Source organism: Labeo rohita, chromosome 8 (genome assembly GCF_022985175.1).
Source record: "Labeo rohita strain BAU-BD-2019 chromosome 8, IGBB_LRoh.1.0, whole genome shotgun sequence".
NCBI lineage: Eukaryota > Metazoa > Chordata > Actinopteri > Cypriniformes > Cyprinidae > Labeo > Labeo rohita.
In genome coordinates, this window is record NC_066876.1 from 35,360,916 (window position 1) to 35,381,533 (window position 20,618).

General features: G+C 34.5%; 1 protein-coding gene across 3 annotated transcripts in view; it reads right to left on the bottom strand.

Annotated features, from left to right (window-relative positions):
• Nucleotides 1-20,618, bottom strand: part of LOC127170119 (leucine-rich repeat transmembrane neuronal protein 4) — a 197,283-nt gene that overhangs the window by 83,780 nt on the left and 92,885 nt on the right. The gene's annotated exons all lie outside the window — the stretch shown is intronic.

The window sequence follows — 20,618 nt, forward strand, 5'->3', positions numbered from 1 at the left end:
TGTAACACAATGCCATGAAGTAAAATAAAAATGTAAAATGATACACAGAAACTAAACCAATGCAATGCAAAAACAAAGGCTAAATAAATACATAAAATGCAATGCAACAAATTAAAATAATAACTGACTCAAAAGCAAACCTAAAATAATTAACACAAACAAATAATCATTTTAGTTGTCATCAAGCACTCTTTACATGGTAGTATAGTCTGACCTTGCTGTCTGAAGCCTCAGGCAGTCTGAGGGCCCGGGGCAGATGCCAGTAATCCTGCACTGTCCATTGGAAAAGAAGGATACTATGACCCTTAGGACACCTGGAAGCTTGTTATATCAGTTTGCTTGCCTGCATAATTGCATGATGCGAATGTAGCTCTCTTATGGTCTGGTTAAAAACCTTTCCATATCTTGCCACTGTAGGTTATGCCAATGGCTCCCAGGGTCACACAGTATGTTTCGGTAACAGAATACAATCAAGAAAATTGGCACCAACAATGAATAGAATTAAACAGTTGTGTTTGGATATGAAACATACTGTACTCAATGCACCTAAAACGCCATATTTACTAGGAAACCCTTGCCTGGGTTTCTTCAACAAAGAGCTTATGTCAGGAGTGGTTTTATTGCAACGCAAACATCATTGTACTCGTTCAATCTGCTGTGTGCATTTGTTTTGATCTCAACCGGTTGACTGAATGCCAGACATTTTCACAGAGAAAGCTTTCTTTCTGACAGGCGCTCTGTGGTATTTAACCATGTTTTTTTTTAATTAAACGAGTCGGTCACACAGGACACAGTGTTGCATTTAAAAACAGGAACAGAACATGGGGTCTTAAGACATTTTTAAAAGTTGAACTACTTTTAGTTTGAAAGCATATGAAAAAGAGCCACTTTTGGCACAAAACACCAAGGTGGCAGCAAAACCATGCGTGGCATGCAACCAAATAATATAATATGATCTTACTTTTGTACTTTATGTACTACTGTTCAAAAGTTTGGGGACAGTCAGATTTTTAAACGTGTTTGAACAAAGTCTCTTATGCTTACCAAAGCTGCATTTATTTGATCAAAAATACAGAAAAATTCAGAAATATTATTAAAATGTAAAACGACTGTTTTCTATTTGAATACATTGTAAAATGTAATTTATTCCGTTGTTGCAAAGCTGAATTTTCAGCATCATTACTCCAATGTCACATGATCCTTCAGAAATCATTCTAATATGCAGCTAATATGATTTTCAATCTTGAAAACAGTTGTGCTCCTTCATACTCTTGTGGAAACATTTTTTAGGATTCCTTGACGAACAAAGTTCAAAAGAGCAACATTTATTTAATAAATACATTTACTGACACTTTTGATTCATTTAATGTATCCTTGCTGAATTAAAGTATTCATTTATTACTGACCCCAAACTTTTTAACTGCACTGTGAACTGTATTTTGAATATTTTGTTCCAATTTAATTTGACCTCTGGTGACCCCCGGGTTGCCAGATCCTCAAGAAGGAGCGCAACCGCATATGCATCTTTATTTCAAATAAGGTCTGCAAAACCCCAAAGCCTTGACTGCTGGGCTTATACTGTGCTTTGGAAATGTTCTGCATTAATGCTGCAGCAGGTTTTGCTCTCCACCTCACATTTTCATATGCCATGCTGTTGTTTCCCTTTACCCCGGGCTAAAGCCGCAGCCCTCCGCCGCACCTGTCCTACCTGATGTGAATTTCTTATTCCTCCAAAAGCCTTATAAACATTGAATGTTCACCACCACTATACTGGGGAAAAAAAAAAAAAAAAGATGTTTACTGAAATGGGCTGCAGTGAGAAGCACAACACAGCAAAGACCTACGGTGCTTTTCCCAGCGCTGAGGCCGTAGCACACTGAGATGTGAAGCATCCATTTTACTGATGGGGGATTTTATAATACACGCTGACCTTCATATCATCGGAGGGCCGCATGGCTGGAGTAATGGATTAGAGTGGGATATGTCACTCTGCCCTTCAGTTCGCCTGTGTCACACTATCAGTCATACTTTGCTTTCTTGCATTGATGCACATCGCTAAAACATGCAGTTGAATTGCACATTTAAAAATATGATTTACAATGCTAACAGTATGCAATAAAAGACTTTAGCAGCTTTTAGTTGATTCTTTAAATATTCAGCTAGTGTTGTCCTATACAGAATCTGCAAAATGTTACTTATTTTACCAAAATAAGAGAGATCATACAAAATGCATGTTATTCTTTATTTAGTACTGACCTGAATAAGACATTTCACATAAAAGATGTTTACATATAGTCTACAAGAGAAAATAGTAGCTGAATTATTTAAAAAATTATGCTATTCAAAAGTTTACATACACTTGATTCTTAATACTGTGTTGTTACCTGAATGATCCACAGCTGTGTTTTTTTGTTTAGTAATAGTTGTTCATGAGTCCCTTGTTTTTCCTGAACAGTTTTCATCATTTTCATCATCATTTTTGTGTATTTGAACCCTTTCGAACAATGACTGTATGATTTTGAGATCCATCTTTTCACACTGAGGACAACTGAGAGACTCATATGCAACTATTACAGCAGGTTCAAACACTCACTGATGCTCCAGAAGGAAACACGATGCATTAAGAGCCTGGGGGTGAAAACTTTTGGAATTTGAAGATCAGGGTAAATGTGACTTATTTTGTCTTCTGGGAAACATGTCAGTATCTTTTGTAGCTTCTAAAGGGCAGTACTAAATGGAAAAAAATATGATATTTAGGCCAAATAAGAAAAATGTACACATTTTTATTCTGTTCAAAAGTTTTCACCCCCCGGCTCTTAATGCATCGTTTTTCCTTCTGGAGCATCAGTGAGTGTTTGAACCTTCTGTAATAGTTGCATGTGAGTCCCTCAGTTGTCCTCAGTGTGAAACGATGCATCTCAAAATCATACAGTCATTGTTGGAAAGGGTTCAAATACACAAAATTGCTGGAAAACCAAAAAATTTGTGGGACCTGAAGAATTTTTCTGAAGAACAGCAGACAGTTTAACTGTTCAGGACAAACAAGGGACTCATGAACAACTATCACTAAACAAAAAAACAACAACACAGTACTGAGAATCAAGGGAATGTTAATTTTTTTTTTTTTTTTTAATAAATTCAACTATTATTTTCTCTTGTGGACTATATGTAAACATCTTTTATGTAAAATATATTATTCAGGTCAGTACTTAATAAACGATAGCATGCATTTTGTATGATCCCTCTGTTTTGGTAACATAATCAACATTTTGCAGATTCTGTTCTATATATTTATAGAACAGTTCTTTCTGGTCTTCAAATCTGACTGATTGAGAAGAGTGTGATATTCTAGTGAAAACAGAACACCAACTGTTTCACCGCTTGTATCACCTCGTTTGCGGTGTATCTCTCAGCGAGTGTAATGGCGGACACCCAAATCCACTATAATTGCAGAAACAATACTGATTTTATCACAGAATGTAGTTTTAAGAGTTTTAGGCGAGAATGTACTTGTTTAGACTTTAAATATGTGGTTTGTTAGTAAAGATCTAACAAAGACGTCTATTTAAATGTTTTCTTTGAGGTTTTCAGAGATGTGAGCTCCAAGGCGTCTGCAGGCATTCAGTGCTCATGAACCCGCTGAGAGCAGCCTTACCTCGGCCAGATGTTCTGGAATTTGCAGCTGACTTTGAGATAGTGGTTAAATGAGATATTATTCATTATGGCTAAATCTAACAGGCAGTCTTTGGTCCCATTAACCTATTAATTGTTTCAGAGCAAATAGTTTTGGCTGAGGGCAAAATCTCTTTCTCTCTTTTCAGAACTGACTGATAGTAGGTTTTATTGATAAATGTCATCCAATCCAATCAACCATTTCTAATAAAAGATTTCAGTAGCTTTAATGCTTTATCTTAAAATATTCAGCTAGTTCTGTGCTAAAAAAGTACAGTTGTACTATGCTGAAAATCCTTCAACTGATTTGGTGTTGCAGGTCAAAAATGGCTGATCTTTTAAAATTCTTGCAAATTTGTCACTTTATTACCAAATCTTGCATTTAATCTTTTCACCAACTTTGTTTCTTTTAATCAGCAAAGGTTTTGTATTCCTTTTTAAAACTGGCTGATTGTAGGCCTCATTGATCTGAGCTTAATTTTGGCAGTGTTCACTGAAAAATTGAAGTGCATGAGCTTAAATCGATGAGGCCTACGATCAATCTTTTTTAAAAAGAAATACAAAACCTGTGCTAACTGAAAGAAAACAAGCTGACAAAAAGATTGAATCCAAGATTGGGTGATAATATAACATTTAGAAAGATTCACAAGCAATTTTTGTAGACCGGTCATTTTTTATCAGGAAGTCCAAAGGTGATGCCCAAAAAATACTTTTTTTTTTTTTCTGGGAAGTTGTTATAAGTCAGTAGGTTTTAGTCTAATTTGATACCATGTGGATATATTGACATTTGGAACATGATGACTTTCTCAAACTTTTGTTGTTCTTTTTTTTCTTCCTATTTTTATTAGTTTTGTTTACATTTTTACTCTTTTAGGTTTACATTTCATCAAGGGCTTGTTTACATTTATACTTTTTTTATGGTACACTACTGAATGGCAAAGTTGCTAGTTAAATAAACTGTTCTTATGAAATAATTGTTTAGATTAACTGATTAATCAATAAATTAGTCGATAGATTAATCAAAATAAAAATATTCATTAGTGGCAGCCCTAGTTATCACCAAATCTTGAATTTAATCTTTTCACCAACTTCGTTTCTTTTAATCAGCAAAGGTTTTGTATTCCTTTTTGCAACAGCTTATTTTATTAACTGAGCTTATTCACCTCTTCAGTTTTTGAGTGAAAAAAGCATTATTTGTGGATAATTCTGGCAATGTTCACTCAGAAACTGAGCTTAAATCAGAGGGGCCTACGATCAATCGGTTTCAAAAAGAAATAAAAACCTTTGCTAACTGAAAGAAAACTAGCTGACAAAAAGATTGAATCCAAGATTGGGTGATAATATAACATTTAAAGGTCATTTTTACCAGGAAGTCCAAAAGTTATGTCCAAAAAAGTACTTTTTTGGGGGGGGAAGTAAGTTTATTAAGTCTAATTTGATACCATTAACTAGCATTTTTGGCAACAAGAAAAACCCCTCCAGGTCAAAATGACCAAAACACAACATGAGGGTTAATGAGAAACTGCTGAAAGCATAAAACTTTTTAGCCTTTGTATAATCCCACCTCATTAGACTGAAACATGCATGTTTTAAAATGGCACAAAATGACTATTTTAACTGTCTGAAAAGACATTTCATGCTCCTGCCTCATTTTCCTAACTCTTTGCAAGGACACGGTAAGAACATCAGAAATGTTAAAATTTAAAACGACCCATTTTCTAGTTGTGAACAGCAGAAGCGCTGTAAAAGCCAACGATGCACGACGGGCTGCTGTAGCGTCTGCATAATTTGCGACTCTAATTAAAATTATTTCAAAATGAATTTCACAGTTGGGAGAATGGACAACACTTGTTTCTGGAACATTACCTCTCGGGATACATTTTCCTCCTACGGACACGCTGCATTGGGAGACGTTCAAATACAAACACATGCGCGGCTACATCACGAAGCGCTCAGAATCCACCTCCTCAAGAACACACACCCATCCACCTCCTCACTCCGGCAGGGATTCGCCCAAGGCCAGGCGTCTACTAAGAGGCGTAATCAGTTAAGTTAGCGCGCCGTTGCGAACGCCGCAGCACATCTGACTTGACAGCGCTCGCGACCGGTCATAAATCAAGCCGTTCTTTCGCCCAAAGCTCAAGTGGCTCCGGTGAAGATTCTGCATGTGTACATCAACCTGCATTAGAGGTGAAGCGTTCAGAGTGCGATACCCCAGAGAACCTCTGCTGAAACTTCTCGTTATGTTTCGGGAGCTAAAAGCTGCTGCTTCTCGACGCCTTGAGCCTGGTGCCACATCCAGACACACAGCCCTCCAGCGCTGCAATGATATACAAGGATTGTGACTGACAAATCCAACGCACCAACAGTTCACAAGATGTTTTACTGCCTTAGCTGCAGCACAGCATTATTATTCTACATAACAGCATTGCAATTGTACTAGTTTCTTGCAGTGCATGTCAATGCACATCACTGGTTTATCAAGAGCAATGCATATCAACTTTGGTGCAACTTAAACTTTGGTGCATAAGTCATCCTACTTTATATACTCATCAAATTTCTAATATGCAAATGCACCATTTTAAAGGAATATTTCACCCAAAAAGTAAAGCTTTGTTATCATTTATGTACCTTTGCTTTGTTCTGATGCTGTTTTCTTTCATCCGGTAAACACATAATTAAAATAACTTAAATTTCTGGTTTGTTTCCTTATACAATTATTGTATATGACTTGAAATTCAGTGCACAAGCCATATGAACTACTGTAATGTAGGTTTTCGTCCTTTTGGTGCTTGACAAAAGAAAAAAATCCTTTTTTATTACTTATTTACTTATATTTACTTTTTTAATTATTTATTTTTCAAAAATTAATTTATTTTTAGTTTTATTAATTTATTTTTACTGTTTTAAAAGAATATTTTAGTAGAAAATACTTACAAATATTATTCTATTAAAATAATTTTCTATTAAACATGCTCAAATAATTAGTTTTATTCAATATATATATATATATATATTTTTTATATTTACACCTTTTATTTTCTTTCTTTCTTCAGTTTTAGAGAAGTTTCTGAGCTCTGATATAGGTTATAAGTGAAAAATGGCTTGAATTTTCTTCTCACAAAGCTACCTTATGTCTTAAAATGACTGATTATGCTGCTTTTTTTTGTCCTTTTACTTGGAAACACACCTTTCATTTTCATTGCATTGAAAAGAACTCTGAGAGTTTGTTCATAACATCATCTTTTATGTTTCACAGACGAAAGAATTTCACTCAGATCTGAAATGACATGAGAGTGAGTAAATGATGCCAGAATGCACATTTTTTTGGGGTAAACTATCTCTTTAACTAGCAGTTAGTCGTGTGAGTCATGTCGACTTTTTGACAAATGACCACTAAACATCTGGAATTGTGAATCCCCACATGTACCTGAACCGAAATACTACCTGCAGTCATGCATATCAGTGTCAGATGTGTCCGCTGGCGTGGGAAGGGAAGGACAGGTGTTTGGAGAAAGAAAGAGAGAAAGAGAGAGACAGACAGTAGAGGGGATTTGGTTTGGAGAAATCAAAGTTCTCCCTGATGAATTCGTAATTTTCTAGAGAATAAATTATTCATACATTGTGATTGAAACAATTACATCCAAATCAGAGGCTGCAGGAGCAGAATTACACTGTCAAAAATGGGATTGAGGGATGGGGGAGAGGCGGAGGATTTGTTATGTAAGAAATTACATAAGATGACATCAGAAGAGGACATGGCTGAAAGCACAGAAATGGCAGAAAGAAGGTGTAGGTGAGTACAGATACACAAAGTCGCGGTTGTGAAGTCTGCACTGCAGCAGAAAAACGTTCGTTTTCTCTGAAGAGTTTTCAAAAAATTCTGCAGTACTAAACCTTAAACCAAACCAAAATAAGCTCCAACGTGACTCACGACTTTCAGGGAAATAAATAAAAAAAATTCAGGGGATATGTAGGAACAAGCCAAAAAATGACAAAGTCCACATTAAAAATCACGAGCATGGAACTATCCAAAGTAATTAACAGCATTAAAACTAAACTTTTAGACACGTCAGTCACATGGCGAGTTTATCAAACAACACTGTTTCATCAGTTTTGTCAAATACGAATTTTACATTTTCTGTTAAAGGAGATGTCCACTTCCAGAACAACAATTCACAAATAATTTACTCACCCCCTTGTCATCCAAGATGTTCATGTCTTTCTGTCTTCAGTTGTGAAGAAATTGTGGTTTTTAAGGAAAACATTTCAGGATTTTTCTTCATATAATGGACTTCATTGGTGCCCCGATTTTTGAACTTCCAAAATGTAGTTTAAATGCAGCTTCAAAGGCTCTAAACGATCCCAGCCGAGGAAGAAGGGTCTTATCTAGCGAAAAAGATCGGTATGTTTTTCCGGAAAATAAAATTTTATACTTTTTAAGCACATAAGCTCGTGTAGCACAGGCTCTGGGATGCGCGTTCACACCACTACATACTATTGAATCACGTCGAAAGGTCATGCAGAACTACAGACCCAGTGTTTACAAAGCAAACGCGCAAAGACTAAGAAAGTGCAAGTAAGTCAAACTCTGATTACAAACAAAAAGGCACAACGATGTCCTCCTCTCAAGTTGTAGGAGAAAATAAGATTCAGATTATTTTACAGACTCAGACCTTTGAGTCTCGTTCAGCAAAATGAGCGAATCTTTTTGCGAGTCATTTCGTTCATTTTAGCAAAATATAATTAAAACGTTACGTGTTACTTCCCTAACACATCTACTGCTTACACAAACATTGATCAAACTACAAACAAGGCAAAACTATAATGCTATAAGAAACACAAAAGATTAATTTATTGTTTACCTGGGTCTTTAGTCTATGATTAGCTCACCCCACCTCTTATCTGACAAGTTTTCGGGTTTGAGTCATTCGTTCATCACGTGACAGCCCCATAAGATGAACGAACGACTCCAAAAACCCGAAGACTCGAAACAGGTGAACTAATTCCAGTACAGAAGCTAATAGGATGTTGCGCGACTGAACGAATCACTCCCCAAGATGACTCATTCTTCCCGAGTCACATTAAAGATTTGTTCAAAATGAAAGAATCGTTCAAAAACGATGCATTACTAATTCATAGCATTGTGGACGCGCATCCCAGAGCCTGTGCTACACAAGCTTTTGTGCGTAAAAAGTATACAAATTTTTATTTTTCGAATAAAATGACCAAACGTTTCACTAGATAAGACCCTTCTTCCTCGGCTGGGATCATTTAGAGGCTTTGAAGCTGCATTTAAACTACATTTTGGAAGTTCAAAATCGGGGCACCAACGAAGTCCATTATATGGAGAAAAATCCTGAAATGTTTTCCTCAAAATCCATAATTTCTTTACGACTGAAGACAGAAAGACATGAACATGACAAGGGGATAAGTAAATTATTTGTAAATTGTTGTTCTGGAAGTGGACTTCTCCTTTAATTACGGAAACCATAAAATTATGTGTATTATAATTTTCTTTGCCTTATAGCAATCATGACTAAATATCCTCATAATATTCACATGAAAGAAAAACAAACAAACAAACAATGAGGAAGCCAAGGAATTAGAATAAATTTTGCTTTTATACCTTATGGTTCAAGACTTATTAGCAGAAACATGAGTGCAAATTTGGCCTAAGGGTTTGAGTTAGAGACTCCAATTTTGCTGTGGTTAATGGTGATACTGTCCTCTATCCGTGTGTCAAATTTCATAGCTTTCTCGCAAGCAATTCTACAAGATTCATAATACATTAAAGCAGAGGTCTCAAAGGTCTAAGCAGAAGTCTCTAACTCACACCTGCTTGGAGGTTTCTACTAATCCTGAAGACCTTGATTAGCTTGAAAAGGTGTGTTTGATTAGGGTTGGAGCTAAAGTATGCAGAGCTGTGGGCCTCCACGAATTGAATTTAAGACCAATGCATTAAAGTGTTCGAAAAATACAGCATTTTACTGCATAGACAGAAACAGGGTTGCAAATTTGGTCTATTGGTGGCACTACAGAGTTCGAAACTCCAAAATTGTTATGGTTAATATTGAGACTGTTCTCTATCTGTGTAACTTTCTCGATAATATTTATAAGTGATTCTATAAGATTCATTATATGTTGAAGCGTTTGAAAAATGCAGCTTTTTACTGCAAAATTTGAAATGGTCCACGCTCAAAATGGCTGACATGGAAAAATTTGGTATTGTTTGATTCGGTATGCTACTCTAAATTTAACAAGATCAGTTATGATTTTTGGTCAAACGGTTCAGAAAATATAAACAAAAATGTAAGTTTTTATATATTTTGACCAGTAGGTGGCACTGTGCCGAAACTACTCAAATATGTTAACAAGCATTACAAAAACGGTTTTGCATATCATAAAGGTTTTGATACATTTTGCCAACATTGTCTAAAGACGATTTGAGCCAATTTTAGTGAAAATCGGACAAACCATCTAGGACGAGTTCGAAAAAGCAGATTTTTTGCAAAATTCAAAACTGCGAAAAGTCTTTAGCAGAAATATGAGTGCAAATTTGGCCTACTGAAAATTCATAAATTCATGTTTGTACAGTAGACCGCAGAAGAAAAAAATGTCAGCTCTTCAGCAATAAAAGAAAAAAGGAAATCAAATGTTAGATTATCTTGAGTAATTTTTGCTTAGTATGGTTGAATTAGATCATCGAAGGTCGGCAGCAAAGACATTGGTTAATAAAATGGGATTAAATGCATAAAGGATATTTGTATCATTTAACATATTTAATTATTGCAGGTTTGCGTCATATTCTGAGTTAAATTTCACTGTTTTTATTCATTTTGAGGAATACTGAATCTGTTTTTTGTGAGATGAATTAATGCATGTTCACATTTATTCTAGAACTAACATCCTTACTCCAGATTTCTCTCAAGATGGGGACAGGAGAACTTTTAATAAATGGGGGTAAAAGTAACTGGCGTTACTTATTTGAAAAAAGTAACTCAGATATATTCTTGTCAACTAAAAAGCAATGCGTTACTTCACTAGTTACTTGGAAAAAGTAATAATATTACGTAACTCGCATTACTTGTTTACCCCCAACACTGACCATGATATACTTTATGAATAGTAATAGTGTAAAAACATCATAAATAATACTGTGTGTAATAGAGTTCAAATGTGTAGTAATTAAGAATAATATTTACAATGTACTACCAATAATAACGAAACAGCCACTAATAACAATGACCTGTTCTGCAATAATACTTGCAACAGTGCTTTTACTTTTTAAGCAAAAAATGCCATTCTCTGCCATCTTTTCTGACGCACAGACCTTCAATGACAATGACATTGAGGTCTCTATGTATTAAGTAATGCATAACTGTTTAAGATCGTTTTTCTACAAAATGTACAACTTAACGTTACGCTGCCTCTGAAGTCAGTCCGTGTTTCTTGAGTTGCCTTTGCAGCCTTCAAAGTCACTGCCTGATAGGCTTTCGGACGCAGCCAACATTTCAGGGCTTCCAGAGTTACATCTGTATCAAATAATGCTTCAAACAATATCAGTTACTTTTTTTTTTTTTAAATGACAATGGTTGCTAATGGCAAGTCAGGACTGTTTCTATGGCAACTATAGAATGCTGGGCTGAAGCTGTGGTTACAATGTTACATTTTCAGAATCTCCTCTAAGTTTAGGACGGGTTGTTTTTCTCAGACTGTTTTCTGTGTGACTTTGTGCAAACTGCTCTTCTCGCTGGCTGCTGTAATGTGAGAAATCTCCTCAGAGAGCGACTTTGCCGTTGCTTTCCGCTAGTTATCTCCTGAGCTCCGCGGTAGCCGAGACGGGAGACTTGGCTTTGATTCTGTGTTTGTCTACAGCGTACCTGGCTGCTGGCTAACTCCCCGCTATTACTATGAGCCCTACGGCATCCCATGCCAATATCCATGGGAACAGGAGGCTCTGGTTTTTCCTCGATTGTCTAACGGGCGTCTATAGCTGCCGGTTCACCATCTGTTACAGCACAAGCCACTCTGAATCCTCTGCTGATCGGGATGGGAAAAGGGTGACTCAGCCTAGCATAGAAGCTAGTGGTTTGCTTCATCTCTGTGATCTCTGCTCTCCCAAACCGACTTCAAGAAACAAAAACAGATAAAGTACAAAAGAAAAAAAAAATGCTGACATACAGTATAGAGGTCTGGAGTCCTAGTAAAACTGCAAGAAAATAAGCATTTTAGTGCCATAGGTTGCCTTTACAGGAATTTCTACAATTTTAGAATAACAGTTTAGAAAAATAGATTATTAACTTCTATTAAGATACAGTCGCTGTTTCTTACATTATGAGATCTCAACTTCAAAATGTCATGTTTAATTTAATGTGTATAACTGAACTTCTTTTCCATTTAATTGTAAAATTTACTAACAATTACTGAAAACTGTTTGTACTGAATTGATTATAGGTAACAAAACTTTTGGATGAAGAAGCATGAGTTCAGGAAGTACCCAACCCATGATTCCCAGCTCATGCATAATAATCCTGCAAAGTCCTAAATCCAGTACTGAAAGCAGAGCTGATTGGTTAAAAGCTTAGACTATCTACAGTGCTAAAGAACACATGACCATACATTTACTAAGCCACATTCAGCTGCACTGGCCCAGTGTTATTTTAACATCACTGAGATCCTGAGATCATTTTCATTATTATTTTGGTAACACTTTCGTATAGGGAACAATTCTCACTATTAACTAGTTGCTTATTAACATGCTTATTCATAACATATTGGCTATTTATTAGTACTTTTAAAGCACATATTCTGCATGATCATATTCTACATCCCTAATCTTCTTCAATACCTAAACTTAACAACTACCTTGCTAACTACTAACAAGCAGCAAATTAGTAGATTATTGAGGCAAAAATCAGTTAATGGCTTGAGAATTGGACCTTAAAATAAAGTGTGACCGTAGTTTTTAATAGCAGTTTTTATAATAATTGAATACTAATAACTTGATGACACTTTACAAAGAGGTGTCATTTATTAACATTAGTTAATGTATTAAATAACATGAACAAACAATGAACATTTATTACTTTATTTATTAATCTTGTTAATGTTAGTTAATAAAAACACAGGTGTTCATTGTTAGTTCAGGTTTGTCATGTTAAACACAACTTGTGATTTTAATAATGCATTAGTAAATGCTGAAATTAACATTAATTAAGATTAATAAATGCTGCAAAAATATTGTTAATTCTTAGTTTGTGTTAACTAATGTAATTAACTAGTGTTAACTAATGCACTTTATTGTAACGTGTTACAAATAATTTAATTAAAATAATAAGTAATACAATTTATATATTTTCTGTTTTTATTTTCATTTTAAAGGTTTTAGTAATGTTGTGGTGTTCATTTATTTATTTTAATCTACAGTCAAGATCAAGTCTACATACAGTTTTATACATTTTTATTTCAATTTTAGTCATTTTAGTACATCGAGTTAAACAAAACAAATGAGAAATAAAATAAGTTTACTTTTTTTATATAAACTTTGATTTCAGTATTTCAATTTTTTTTTTTAATGGTTTTAATGGAAGTTTCTGAGCACAGGATTAGAACTAAACAGTAATTTAATATACGATTAGACTTATCTAATGAAAGTGTTTTATAAATGATAAATTATTTAAGTGTTTCATAAATTACGTTAAGTTTTACTGAAGATATTATAACACTATTATATTACTTCGGATACTATTATGAACATTATTAATTTAATTTCTTCGTCCATTTATTGTGCATCTAGAAATTGGCAATTGATTTAAAAGCACACAAATAATTTGGACAGGGAGTCAATATCGAGCAATGTTTTTTTTTTATTAGCAATTGGCAGCAGAAGAGAAATGGTCATCTATAACTCTACAGAAAGTAAACTGGAAACAATTTTTTGATCAGAGTGTTTGGATTTGGATACTGTGAACTGAAAATCTGCAAAATTTTCATTGCTAAGTAACGTACGTATGCTGAAAATAGAATTTTGTGTATGTGACCCTGGATCACAAAACCAATCGTATTTTTTTTAAATTGAGATTTGAGACGAATAAATACGCATTTCATTAATGTGTTTTTTTGTTAGGATAGGACAATATTTATCCGAGATACAACTATTTGAAAATGTAGAATCTAAGGGTGCAAAAAAAATCTAAATAGTGAGAAACTCACTTTTAAAGTTGTCCAAATGAAGTATTTAGCAATGCATATTACTAATCAGAAATTAAGTTAAATTCGTATATTTACGGTAGGAGACTTACAAAATATCTTAATGGAACACGATTTTTACTTCATATCCAAATGATTTTTGGCATAAAAGAAAAATCAGTCCTTTTGACCCATACAATGTATTTTCGGTAATTGCTACAAACATACCCATGCTACTTAAAGGAACACTCCGCTTAAAAAAATAGGCTGTTTAACTCCCCTAGAGTTAAACAGTTGAGTTTTACTATTTTTGAATAGGTAAAATATCGAAACTCTTTGGTCATTTTTGAGCGAGATGCTAATGGTCTAATCAGATTCAATGATCTATGCTAAGCTACGTTAAAAGTGCTACCGCCAGACCCGGAGATCGGCTGAATGGATTCGAAAACGATAAAACTCTAGGGGAGTTAAACAGCCTATTTTTTTAAAAAAGTGGAATGTTCCTTTAAGACTGGTTTTGTGGTCCAAGGTTACATATACTGGTGAATAATTTCAATGCTCAAGAGAGTATTGTTATTTTAACACAGCTATTTATGTTTTGAGCGATTAAATTGTGAGGTGGGGAAAAGGAGGCACTAAGGGATCTCACAAAATGGTCAGAAACGACCTTTGTTGGACACAGCTTATGCAATCAAATGCTTATTTACAGGTTCTTGTCCCATTTAAAAACTGTACATATACAGGCGCATGTATTTAACTGTGTTTTTGCGCTTGTGGAGCTTTAAATAATCACACTGCCCAGCACTGTCTCCTCTTCATATTACATTACTACACAGTACTTGTCTCAGCTGTCTTTTCCGACATGTGTTTTTGAAGCTCTCACTGTTTACATCTCACTCTTAAAGGGGTCATCAGATGCCCGTTTTCCACAAGTTGATTTGGTTCTTTAGGGTCTTAATGAAAAGTCTATAATATACTTTGGTTAAAAATTCTCAATGGTTGTGTAAAGCAACACCCTTTTTACCTATTAAAAATCATCCCATTCTGATGGTTTGTTCCTTTAAATGCAAATGAGCTCTGCTTGCCCCGCCCCTCTCTGCTCTCTGTGGAGTGACCAGCTGCTCTGAGAGATTGTTTACTTTAGCCGCATTTAGCGTGTTTAGCTGTGAAACTTGCTAATTGGCACTTAGGAAAGGTCATTGCAGAGATTCACAAAAACAACTCTTACACTCACTTCTGCGATGCCGGAGCAGCGATGTAAGTTAGACAAGAATATCTCCGATTGAGTGATTGAGGTGTTGTGTTGCTGGATGTAATAATGAACATAGTGGTTGTCATTTACTCCCGACACCTGAGCTGCTGAAGATGCAGTTGATTATGTTTGTTTGTGAAGGGAATGCACCTCCCGATCTACATAAATGCGTCTATGTTTGTGCAAATCATTCGTGATCCAGCTTCACTTACAGCAGAAGTGAGTATAAGGGTGTTTTTTATGAATCTTTGCTATCACCTTTCCTAATAACGTGCTAGTTAGCAAGTTTAGTGGCTAAACGCGGCTAAAGTAAACAGGCTCGTCACTCCATGGAGAGAAGAGAGGGGCGGGGCGAGCAGAGCTCATTAACATTTAAAGCAGCCTCGACCAGAACAGGATAATTTTTGCAGAGCTGATTTTGACAAGGTAAAAAGGGTGTTGTTTTACACAACCACTAAGAATTTTTAACCAAAGTATATTATAGACTTTTCATTAAGACCCTAAAGAATCATATCAACCTGACCCCTTTAAAAACCACTGCATGGATTTTTATCATTATAGGGTACATTTGTACATACACTGACAACACATTAATGTTCAAACCAGGGCTGGGGTCAATTCAGGAATGAACTCAACAATTCCAATTCAAAGAAGGAAATGGAATTGGAATCGGAATTGGAATTGAACAACAATTACAGGAAACAGAGTTGGAATTGAATTGGAACTACAGGAAGTGGAATTCAATTCAGGGAAATTCCACTGAATTCCGTTTATTGCTGTTTCTGAGCATTTATTTGTGATTGCATTTAGAGACATACATTTGAACTTTATTTATGATGCTTTACAAATACCAAGTAATGTATGAAATAGAGTTGATCAAATGCAAGTAAATAAAAATGAGAACTGTACATTATGAATTAATAATTGAATGACAGTGGTGATAAGTTTCTGGATGTACTATACATTCAATATATGATTACCACATAATATATGTCTCAACTCACAAAAAAAAAAGAGTCATGGTTATTCATGTATTTCATTCACTTTTTATTGCATCGAATTATCATCGTTTCCTGAAATTTGGCATCGCTAAGATTGCATCTCTCAGGCCTAAATATCTCAAGTGGAATTTAGTGGAATTTATTTGATTTCAATTCTGTTTCCTTACATTCCAATTCCATTTCCTGTCAGCTGCATGCAATTCCAATTCCAGTTCCATTCCAGGAAGTGAATTGGAATTTACCATTCATTCTCAATTCAATTCATGAATGGCCCCAACCCTGGTTCAAACAACAAGTAAAAGTGAAATTTGCATCCTATGACCCCTTTAAATATTTCAATCCAAATGCCACAAAATCCTGAATCATACATGAAGCTTTGGAGCTGACCGCTATGAAATATTACAAGTCCCTAAACCACTCTGGCAAAAGCTCACCATCTGACTACCTGATAGACAAATCACATGTAATTATATTTTTCAGTATTGCAAAGCGCTGAATATGCAACTTTCATGTATGCAAATGCGTTTTGGAGCAGGATTATGGGTCGATTATAAAGGGTTAACCGTGGCGTAAAGTATGACGACAGTTTGATTACTGCGAATCTGGCTTTGATCGAGCGTCTGCGCCACTGGGAAGCAAATAAGAAAACACACACTTGCATTTATCAGACCGGTGGTATTGTAGGGCACACATATCATCGCTATCGCCACTGCACGCTTTGATTAGCGCTTAATGACACTCCGCGAAACCGAGCAAAGATTACACAGACCGTTTAGCCCATAGCAGACGTCTAATGGATGATTTTTGAACGACTGTCGAGTAGCTTTAATAAGTCGGCGGGATATATCAGCGGCGCGCGTGCACGTAAAACACAACCGTGGCCTTAACAAGCTCGAGACGAGCACAAGACTTGATGGGAAAAGCACGTCAGAATAATCGATGACTCTTTTCCTCTGTGAAAACAAATTACCCTGCGCTGTTTCTTTGGCTGATTAAACACCATCCCGAATGTCATCTTTCTTCTTTCGTTCTCTCTCCAGTGGTCATAAATAGCGTTTATAAGAGACTTCTCTCGTCCGTCGCATGTTTCCAGGTGCTGGTTTCCTTATAAAAGCGTTCGAATCTCGACCGCTAACCTGCGGCCTGCGCTCAATGTCATTAAGACCTGACCTTTGAGGGCGAACAACAAACATAAAACATGAGTTAGAGAGCATGTCACATCTTTAATCATATCTTAAATGAATTTCAGCTGGGGATTTATGTGGCAGGGGCTTTATGGGGTTTTAAATTCATTTTAAGAGGACACATCTGAATTTGTAAAAGCAGGATTTGTCAAGGGCTTTACAAACTCGTAAAGAAAGCTTAAAAATGCTGTAAGTGGTAAATTTTGGACGTTAAATAACCCAGTGCCTCTGAGGATGGGCGCTTTAAAAGACCGCCTCAGAATTTAAATGAGATTTATAATGTCTCAGCCAGTGTATAAAGCTTTAGTGGGATCCTTGAGATTAGTTTAAAAGGCAACAGAATTAAGATGTTAAACACAAGCTAGATTTTTGCATCTTATGAGGAAAACGTGTCAGATGGGATAATGTCAGGCCGAACTTATAAACACGACGCACAACTGGAGTTGTCGTCCACGTTTAAGAGCGTAAACGCTGCTTGATGAACGACAGGCACGTGCCAGAATTCACTCAAATCACTAACCTAAATATGAGCAACAGCGTGATACTATAAGGGTTTGTTATCGGAAACTAAAACTATTAAACATTTTTGTTCATTTAAATAAAGCAAAAATAATAATACAGATAATAACAATAGAAATATTAATAATAATAACAGAAATATCAGATGAAAAACCTAATGCAAAAATAAGAAATGTTGCTTATGCAACTTGCTAAAATAAGCACTAAAATTACTAATTAGAAATGAATACAAATTAAAACTACAACTGAAATAATACTAATAATAAAACTTAGTTATATAAAAAAGAATAAAAAAATTACAAAAGCACATAACCAAATTAATAAAAACGAAAAACTACAACTGAACTAAAACTGAAATACTAATAATAAAACTTAAATAGTTATAGAAAAAAAAATATAATGACAAAAGCAGATAACCAAATTAATAAAAACTAAAAAACAACTAAACTAAAACTGAAATAATACTACTAATAAAACCTAAATAGCTACATTTTTAAAAGAAATAAAATTACAAAAGCACATACAACTTCTAAAGACAAAAAAAAAAAAACTGAACTAAAACTGGAATAAAAATAAATTAAAGCTAAATAGACATATTTACTTAAAAGACTAAAATGACAAAAGCACATATGCAGATAAATGACAAAAAAACTGAAATAAATTAAACCAAAATAGCTACATTAAAACAAACAAACAAAAAACTAAAACATAACTAAATTACTAGGAATAAATAAATAAATAAATAAATAAATACATAAATAATGAAAAATTACAAAAGTACACCACCAAATGACTAAAAACTAAAACTAAAATAATAATAATAATAATAATACTTAAATAGTTATAGAAAAAAATAATAAAAATGATAAAAGCACTTAACCAAATTATTAAAAACTACAAATGAACTAAAACTGAAATAAAAAAGTAAACCTAAATAGTTATATTTAAAAAAGAATAAGATCACAAAAGCACATAACACAGAAATAAAACTGAAATAAAAATAAATTTAACCTAAATAGATATATTTATTAAAAAGACTAAAATGACCAAAGCACATAACTAAATGACAAAAAAATTAATTAATAAAATAAATAAATAAATAAATAATAATGATAATAATAAAACAAATTAAAAACCTAAAACATAACTAAATTACTAGGGATAAACAAAAAAAACAACTAAAAAGTAAATAAATAAAACAAATAAATAAAAAATGACAAAAGCACATACAATAAATTACAAATACAATAAAATTAAACTAAAATAACTATTTATATATAAATTAATGTAAATTAAATTGACAAATTAATTTTATACTTATAAATATACCTATTAAAGTACTTGGATAGCAATACACTGCGTGTAGGTGATTACAAACACCAGTAACAACAACAACAACAACAACAACAACAACTCCTTAAATAAGCTTGGCTGACATTCCAAAAATACAACCCAAAGAACCTTCTTGAACTGAATGAATCTCAGTGGACACAGATGTAATTCCTACCTTCATACAGAATGAATAGATTATTATAAAAAAGGCAATATAAGAAATGGGTATGCAAGAATCATTAGCAGTGAGAACTATGAGAGCCACCCACGTCTCCACCGCGGCTTCCGATTCACATTTGCACGATATTTACTGATGGATTACATTAATTCTCTGATGATGAAAAGTCATACAGTGGACTGCGTTTAATTTCCATACGCATTAACTGCTGAGTCGCGTCTGACTAAATTACAGAACGTAAAAGCGCTTCGACACTTTCCAGGTCTATAAACGGTCTAATAATGCTCTTTAACAGCTAATGCATTAACCCAATCACGGCCCGAAGAGACAGAGAACCCGTCACACCTGGACCCGACCACAGAAAAGAATGGGTGAAGATGTTATTTGTGTAAAACGAGGGCTCTGTTTGCCCTTGCCACGGGTCTGCAGCATGGGACACGGGAAATAATCTAACAGTCCGAAATCACACACAAAGCCCTCCAAATGAAGGAGGAGGTGAAATTGATTGTGTGCTCGGGGCATCTCCCTCCGGACCGCACGGCACAGACGCTTTTTCCAGCTAGTCTGAGAAACAGAGCTCAGGAAAACACCCGTTTCATGATAATAATAGTGGCGTGTCAAGTTTTGCATGGGAATACAAGTAATTTTGGTTTATTCCCCGTACAATAGAAGAGACAAGGTAATACTATGGTATCTCTGAATTGCATTATACTGCTGTGAATAACAGTAATCAAAAAGTAGAAAAGCAGAACTGAGGTAAGGGTTCATAGGAGATGTGCTGACAAATACTGCATCATCTCTAAAGGGCTCGTAAAGGACTTCACACGGTTTAAACCGCATACTGCGTATGAATTTCAATGGCTGAATCTGAATTTGATATATATTGCATATTTAAGTTATATCTGTTTACCACAATATTTCAAGGAAAAATACCTTTCACTTTTTTTTCTAAAGCAACTTACAAATGAAAATATCACAATGTCCAGGGTTATGTAAGTAAATTAAAACTATAATCATAAAAACTAAAGTAATCAAAAAAATAAAATAAAATAAAATATCTATGTCAAAGGAGCAAAAACACACACACAGACACACAAAACTAAAAATTAAAAACTATACTAAAACTTAACTAAAACTGAAATAAAAATAAATGAAACCTACAACAGCTATATTCATTTAAAAAAGACAAAAAAGAGAAAAGCATATAACTAAATTACAAAAAACCCCCAAAACAAATAAAAATAAATTAAACCAAAATAGCACATAACTACATTACTAGAAACTAAAAG